This window comes from Geotrypetes seraphini, chromosome 8 (assembly GCF_902459505.1).
Source record: "Geotrypetes seraphini chromosome 8, aGeoSer1.1, whole genome shotgun sequence".
Lineage (NCBI taxonomy): Eukaryota > Metazoa > Chordata > Amphibia > Gymnophiona > Dermophiidae > Geotrypetes > Geotrypetes seraphini.
In genome coordinates this window covers 6,191,687-6,197,795 of record NC_047091.1, presented here as the reverse complement: position 1 = coordinate 6,197,795, position 6,109 = coordinate 6,191,687, and the positions used below count along the sequence as shown (strand labels likewise).

The window sequence follows — 6,109 nt, the reverse complement described above, 5'->3', positions numbered from 1 at the left end:
TTTACGGTAATGTGGCCTCCAGAATTGCACACAGTACTCCAGATGAGGTCTCACAGAACCATGGTGAGACCTCATCTGGAGTACTGTGTGCAATTCTGGAGGCCACATTACCGTAAAGAGGTACTTCGAGTTGAGTCGGTCCAGCGAATGGCCACTAGGATGGTCTCCGGACTCAAGGGTCTCTCATACGAGGAAAGACTGGGCAAGTTGCAGCTCTACTCTCTAGAGGACCACAGGGAGAGGGGTGACATGATTGAGACATTTAAGTACGTCACGGGTCGTGTCGAGGTGGAAAACGACATATTCTTTCCTAAGGGACCTTCAGTCACAAGGGGGCACCCGCTCAAACTCAGAGGAGGGAGATTTGGTGGTGACACCAGGAAGTATTTCTTTACAGAAAGGGTGGTGGATCACTGGAACAAACTACCGGTGCAGGTGATCAAGGCTACTAGCGTGCTCGACTTTAAGAATAAATGGAACATCCAGTGGGATCTCTACGTGGGTCGAGCAGCACTCTGACTTAATGGGGTGGGACAGTAGAGTGGGCAGACTTGATGGGCTATAGCCCTTTTCTGCCGTCATCTTTCTGTGTTTCTATGAAACATGATTGTATCTCTGAGCGTTAACACTCTGATAGCAGTATTTTGAATTTCTTAAGAGATACTGATGGTAATCCAATATAAACAATGTTACAATAATCTAATTCGGATGTTACTAGGGCATAAATGAGAGACTTATGTAAGTACGAATAGAGCGAATCATGACCATGAAGATACAAGCATATATGTTTGTTAGTATTTAGATACTCCATTTTTTACACATTCATACCAAAGATTCTTTCAGCACAAGTTTCCTGTTTCTGGCTTGACAGCTTTCAGCACTCTTTGAATAACATTGATGGCGTTGGCGTTAGTGAAGTCCTTCCACATTGGTGTCTTCTTCCTTTGCATGGAGAATCCTCTCCATTGAATACGTGCATAGTGTGCCTTGAATGTCCTTAATACTCCCTGGTCTAGAGGCTGATGAGAGATGTTGTGTGTGTGGAGGGGGGGGGGATGGAGGGGGCATGTAGACGACCTGAACACCCTCTGTGGAATTCATGTGGTTCTGGGTGTCCGGGAGCATTGTTCAATACCAGCAGAACCTTGAATTCCTTTCCCTTACTGGCAAGGTATTTTCTTACTTCAGGCACAAAACACTCGAGAAACAGTGCTCTCGTTGTCCAAGCCTTTGCCCGTGGCTTTATAAATCAGTGTAGACTTTATCGTATGGCTTACTATGTTTGCACAAAGCAGCATTGCAGCCTTGAAGCTTGGTGCTCACGTATCCTCTTTACTAATGAAAGTCCTCTGTGGCATTCTCTTTCAAAATAGAGCGGTTTCATCAGCATTGAATGCCTGCTCAGGTTCATATCCCTTCTCTTCAATCATTTCTCTAGCTGCCGCTTGGTTGGCAGACGCTGCTTCTCCCATCACTTTCACATTACGTAGGCCATGCCTGTGCTGGAATTTATCAAACCACCCTTTACTGGCCTGAAAGTCTGTAGATTGTGACAATTCACCTTCCCTTTTCTTCACGTTATCATACAAAGGCCTTTGCCTTTCCTCTTATCAACGCAGGGGGCTCCTTTTACAAAGGTGCGTTAGGGCCTTAACGCGTGCCAAATTGCCGCACGCGCTGGACCTTAACGCCAGCATTAGTTCTAGAAGTGTAGCGTGGATTTAGCGCATGCTAAAATCCTGCGTGCGCTAAAAAGTTTCAAGTTTCAAGTTTATTATATTGTTTGATTAAACGCTTTTCCAATTTCAAAGCGTTTTACATAAATAAAATAGAGATAAAATGGACTCACTTATACAATTACTATTCTTCTAAACGAACTGGGTAACAACATTAGACATGATGACAACTGATAACAATGGGAAGGTGGGGAGGAAATACAATATTTGTTAAAAGATTACATTGAAGGGAAACATATTAGGGAGGTAATGGGATAAAATGAGAGACCGAAAAAAGGTCAAAAAAAAAAAAAAAAAACATGAGTATTTATAATCTGTCAATTAAAGGCTTCTTTAAAAAGAAGACATTTAAGGTTCTTTTTAAATATTTGTAAATCTTGTTCTAATCTTAAATACAAAGGAAGGGAGTTCCATAACATTGGCGCCGTAACGGAGAAAATAGAAGCACGGCGGGTTCCAAAAACACTAGCGCACCTTAGTAAAAGGAGCCCAGAGTCTGTTCTTATAGTAATCCTGCACCCACATAAATGTTGCCGTTTCCATACGAGAGATATTGCTATCTCGCACATGTCATTTTTTCCACACCCGCAACGGCTTCATGGATTGGCTTTTCCTTCTTCTTTATCTACCTAACGGTAGATTCATTAATGCCATAATGCCGAGCAATAGCGGAGGCTGACTTTACGAAGCATATCCAATAATTCCACCTTTTCTGGCACGATCTTCACTTTCTTTTCCCTCTTGGGAGCACTTGTGGTAGCACTAGGATCCTTATGCTTTGTAGCCATACTGCGACTATGGAGCGAGACCTGACTTGTTCCTGAAGGAGCGGCGTTACCAGACCATCCTGAAGCCGGTGCTAAAATTTTCTCTCTGCACACTTTTCTCTGATGCTGCCATTTGCCTGACCATGTTGCCAAAAAAAAAAAAAAATACACTGAACTTTCTCGGCACTCCAGGGTGACGTCATTTGGGGGGGTCAGAGCCATCAAGACAAAAACCGTGAAAAACCAAAATTGCGAGTTCTGAAGTTGCAAATTTGAAAGGAGAGGTGTATCGATTGTTAACTGCTCATAACTAATTTATTTGTGTATCTAATTTTGGGCAGCGAAATTTGAACGCCATTTATAGAATTCAGGGGATAGATAGCACGTAACTAAGCGCATAAATCATGACTGGATCTCTGAGTAAGTCTACTGGAAAAATATGCACCAGCTTGTACTGAGCGCACTTTCAGGCTTGATCTAATTACCTAAGAGCCCTTTTACACTTTGAAAACTATATTTTAGGCACAAAACATGGTTTTAATACCTCTCTTTAGCAAGAAGGTACAAATTTTGGGGTGGAAGTGGGGCAGGGGAGGAGTTGGTGCAAGTTGTTGACTGGTGCAAAATTTATGTCCTGAACAAAATTCGCAACACGTTCCTGTTACACGAAAAGGGTTTGCGGCATTATTGTCGACTGTGAAAAATATAAAAACTATTATCTTTTGATGGGTGAAATTGTATGTTTTAATTGCCAAACCTTTAGTATGGTACAGACAGAAAATGAATTCTGTATGCAATCATTAACGATTTGGTGCATCTCGTGCTGGGGTTTTTTTTTTTTTGTCTCCAGCTTTTGAATCTGGCCCATGGGGCTTAGATGCCGCCTCTACTGTAGAAAGAAAATCTGTTCAAAGGTCTGAGGAAAGTCTTTGTACAACCACTAAAGAAATCCATGCTTGTAGCACAAATGATGCAGGCCTGAAATTAGGCTTCAGAAAAACAAAAAGAGAGAAAATCACAACACAGCAGTACAAAAGTGGGACAAAGGAAGAGAACCAGTGAAGTCTTTTGGTTTTGTCTGTTTTTAAGATTGCCTAGTTATTATAGTTTTTTATGATGTTAAGTCATTTTTTTAGATATTATCTATTTTTATATAAAATCATTTTTTCAATTTTGTATTATATGGTTTTTAGAGTTTGGACTAGAGAATGACATGGGGACAAATATTTCCCCCATCCCTGCAAATTCTTTTCCTGTCCCTGCCCCATTCCTGAAAGCTCAATCCTCATCTGCACAAGCCTCAAACACTTTCAAATCATAAGTGATCGGGGTTGGTTCAGTGAAGGCAGAGCTTACAGGAATGGGACAGGGACAGCAACAAAACTCACGGGGACGGGGAAATTGAGTTCCTATGGGGAATCCTCGTGTCATTCTCTACACTGCACCACGGTGTCAGGTCAAAAGCGCGCCGGGACAAAGGCGCGAGTAGACAACTGAGTGCAGTGCGGAGGCGCGCGCCGAAGAAAAGACTGTTTTTAGGGGCTACGACGGGGGTGTGGGGGGGAACCCCCCCATTTTACTTTATACAGATCGCGCCGCGTTGTGGGGGTGTTGTGGGGGGTTTGGGGGGTTGTAACCCCCCACATTTTACTGAAAACTTAACTTTTTCCCTGTTTTTAGGGAAAAAGTTACGTTTTTACTAAAATGTGGGGGGTTACAACCCCCCAAACCCTCCACAACGCCGCCGCGATCTGTATTAAGTAAAGTGGGTGGGGCTCCCCAACAAAAACCCCCATCGCAGCCCCTAAAAAGTGTTTTTCTTCGGTGCGCGCCTCCGTCTTGCGCTCAGTTGTCGGTGCGCGCCTTTGTCTTCCACGTTACTGTCTATGAACCCTGTACCGCTCTAGAAATCGAAACGTAGTAAAAGTGAGCCAAGTATAAAACAATGAAGCCATTATGACATCACTGATGAGGTTGGCTCTTATTGGAGGAATGAGGTATTATGATGTCACAATACCAGCTCTGGTTATCGGAGGCAGAAACTTTTCATGCTATATTGTTCTCCCAAGTAATAATAATAATAACAGTTTATATACCGCAGGATCGTGAAGTTCTATGCGGTTTACAAAGATTAAAAGATAGTACAAATTGACTGAACTAGAGAATGACACAGAGACAAATTTTTCCCTGCCCCTGCGGGAACTCATTTTCCCGTCCCCATGAGTTCATTTCCTGTCTCTGCCCCATTCCTACAAGCTCTGTCCTCATCCGCACAAGCCTCAAACACTTTAAAATCATAAGCCTTCGAAGCTTGTGCAGTTAAGAGCTTACAGGAATGGTGCAGGGTCAGAGACAACGACAAGACATTGAGTTCCTGCGGGGAGGGGGGGAAAATTTGTCCCCATGTCATTCTCTAGTTTGGACTCCTGATGCAGGCGTTCTTTTGCTGAAACACAGCTGTGTCAAGTCCTCGCGCATATTTCCATGAAACATAGGGCTCCTTTTACAAAGGCACGCTAGCGGTTTTAGCGCACCCTTAACGCACGCTACAATGCCGCTTGCGCTAACCGCTACCGCCTCTATTTAAGCAGGCGGTAGTTTTTCGGCTAGCGTATGCTAAAAACGCTAGCGCACCTTAGTAAAACGAGCCCATAGTCTTCACTTTTGTGCCATATGGATCCTTTGGTGAGGTGAAGAAATACGTAGTCCTGACTGGAAGACTTCATTGGTTCTCTTCCTTTACCCCACTTTTGTACTGCTGTGAAATTAGGCTTCCCAGGTCACTGGGGACAGAATGAACCAGTCCAGGTTTTAGCACCATTTGACCCTCTCCCCCCAATGACCTTGTATAAGAAGAGAAGTCATCGAGGGCTGTGAACAGGCGATGTTTTCAAGCCACCTTTAATGACTATGTATGGCAAAGATCTGAAACGTGTAATCCTCCAGATTCTATATAGGTTGTGCAAATTTGGGCGCTGATCGCAGACAAAGTGATTAGATAAAGGGGTCAACAATCAATAATTGGTGATACTAATACTTTGCAATAATTTGGAGCTATGTGCACATCTGCCCTGTGTGCTATGTTACAAAATGCAGGCCTAAAGTTCATTGTTCTAAAGGGGCGTGAGCAGGGCAGGATTAACCAATAGGTCAAGTAGGCACGTGCCTAGGGCCCGAAATGGTCAGGGGGGCCTGCTGAAGGAGGGCATCAACATTGTTTTTTCCAAACGGCAATGGGCCCCTCCAGCATCGATCGGCAATGTGGGCCCCCCGATCGGCAACGCAGCCCTCCCCCATCGACATAAAATAAGACAAGCAAGCAACGCGGGTAAGAAAGGCAACGGGAACTATAATTGTGCAAGCGGTGCTGCTTACCCAAAGCTTCCCTCTTGACGCCGCTTCCTGTTTCTGTCTGGGCGCAGGGTGGGGTGGGGCGGGGCAGGGGGCACAGTGTACTTGTAATACTAATTGTGCACCCAGCTGCCACATGCAAAATTAGGAATAAACCCACAAATTCTATAAAGTGCACCTAAGGTTAGGCGCATACGTCGGGGTGCCTAACCAATGTACATAGGGTTAGCAGACGTCCGGATTTTTCCCAGACAG

The 6,109-nt window shown here is 44.1% G+C and overlaps 1 long non-coding RNA gene across 1 annotated transcript in view; it reads right to left on the bottom strand.

The window, feature by feature from the left end:
• Positions 1 to 6,109, bottom strand: part of LOC117364679 — a 42,990-nt gene that overhangs the window by 13,622 nt on the left and 23,259 nt on the right. The gene's annotated exons all lie outside the window — the stretch shown is intronic.